This window comes from Cyprinodon variegatus, unplaced genomic scaffold (genome assembly GCF_000732505.1).
Source record: "Cyprinodon variegatus isolate N-32 unplaced genomic scaffold, C_variegatus-1.0 Scaffold2953, whole genome shotgun sequence".
Taxonomy (NCBI): Eukaryota; Metazoa; Chordata; class Actinopteri; order Cyprinodontiformes; family Cyprinodontidae; genus Cyprinodon; species Cyprinodon variegatus.
Genome location: NW_015153406.1, coordinates 9,393 through 11,458, shown reverse-complemented (window position 1 = coordinate 11,458; position 2,066 = coordinate 9,393). Strand labels below are relative to the sequence as shown.

The following is a 2,066-nucleotide window of genomic DNA, read 5'->3' as shown; positions in this document are numbered from 1 at the left end:
CCTGGCTGTGTGTTTCCTGGACGGGGCCGCCTGTGGAGTTGGTTGAGAGTTGCCTTTCATATCTCTGCTTCTTTCTATAAGTCTGCTTCTGTCTCCTTGAACCCCAGTCGGCCTCAGCAGTTGGCCGCTCATACTGAGCCTGGTTCTGCTGGAGGTTTCTTCCTGTTAAAAGATTTTTTTCCTCTCCACTGTCGCTACAAGCATGCTTAGTGTGAGGGATTGCTTTTGAGTAAATAAGTTGATGCAATCAACTGGTTTTCCTTAGATAGAAAAATCAATTTGACTGTATGATCTGGTGAACTGTAAAGTACCTTGAGATGACGTGTGTTGTGAATTGGCGTTATATAAATAAACTGAATTGAAATAAACAACCATACATTACCCTTTTTTCTATAACAGGGAAACCATAAGTTAGTCATTTGTATTTGCAATCATCATAGATTTTTACATTAAAGATAAGAAAATAAAGTCCTGTTTTTGTAGGAGCTCGAACTCGAAAGCGTCCAAAACCGGTCCAAAGAAACCCGTACAAAGCTGCAGCTCTAATATTGGGCTTACTGTGCCTCCTGTTGTTGGCAGGGATTGGAGTCCAGCTCTGTAAGTAAAACTGTATCTTTATCGTGATATTGTCTTGGTAGTCATAAGTATTCCTCCTTTAATGTTTATTTTAACATTTATGCTTTTACATTTTATTCATCCTTTTACTTAGATCTATTTATTAGGTTAGAACCAGATCCACCAACATGTGAAGTAAATAACCAGAATAGCACAGGTAAGAACATTTATCTTTAACTGTTGTTTTTAATCATTAGTGTTACTTTCTATTTAAGGAAGTATTAAATGATATTGAGTATATAGTGTATGATATATATTAATATTAACAATGAGTCCCTTCTTGCAGACTGGCAGGAGATTCGTACGTCACGTCTTTTCTATACATCCACTGAGAAGAAAAACTGGACAGAAAGCAGGAAAGACTGTCAGAGGAGAGGAGGAGATCTGGTGATAATAAAGAGCAAAGAAAAACAGGTCAAATCAAAAGATTTGATTTAAGGTTAAATCAAAGATTAAAAGACGTTTAATCTTCAACTCAGTTGAGGTTATTTGATTTTTTCCAGAAAATAAAAGAAAATGATCCATCATAAGAGCCTACAAACACACTCATAAAAAAATGACCAGAAAAGGGCAGAAGCAGGAAGCTTATAAATAAAATTTAAAATTTGCTATTTTTCACAAGTGAAAGGGCTTTGGAGGGTCATGATTATATAACTACAGTTAAAGTATCATTTACTAATTTGCTTTAATCTTAAAAAACAATCTGTTTTATCACTTTTACGTTTTATCACTTATCACGTTTTAAGACACTGGCATGATCTTTGATTTTACATAAAACATTGTTTAGATTTTGTTATAATATACAATATCTTTAAAGTTCATTATTCTGTATTTAAAAAAATCTTGGATTTGTGTGATCAAGTTAATCTGCTCTATGAACCTGACTAAGAAAAAGCTTTATTGCCAAGCAGTGCTTCAAACATACAAGTTTTTTTAGGGCTGCAATAATTATTTTGCACGTTAAATAATTTATCAATTGTTTCTTCAATAAATCTATTAATAATCAGGAAACTAAAGGTTCCTTAAAGAGGAAGTTTTACTAAATCAAACCAGGTGAAACTAAAATGTTTCCACTTGAGGAGTTCTGGGTAGAGCAGATTAACAGACGAAAAAGTTTTTAAATGCAAAAAGTTTACATTTATTAATTATTTATTATATATATATTTTTTATAATTTTGATATAATTACTGCTCTAATTGGGTTGCTCTGTCAGCTAAAGGCATGTTTTATAGTCTCTATACTCCATTTAATGATTAATCGATTACTAAACTAGCTGATGTTTATTTTAATAATCAAATAATCTCGATAAATCCGCTTATTCCAGCTCTAGTTTTCCTTTTATCATTAGGTACAAAAAGACAAGCAAAACAAGTTTAAAATAAATTAATAAATATATAATACACAAATTTAAAATGCATAATTTTGAATTGCAAATAAAATCACAAAATAAC

General features: G+C 31.9%; 1 long non-coding RNA gene across 1 annotated transcript; it reads left to right on the top strand.

Annotated features, from left to right (window-relative positions):
• The first annotated feature begins 393 nt into the window (after positions 1-393).
• Positions 394-1,030, top strand: LOC107081112. The gene is made up of 3 exons (XR_001481029.1): positions 394-597; positions 710-772; positions 902-1,030. It is a non-coding gene; the product is annotated as an uncharacterized LOC107081112 (long non-coding RNA).
• The last annotated feature ends 1,036 nt before the right edge of the window (positions 1,031-2,066 follow it).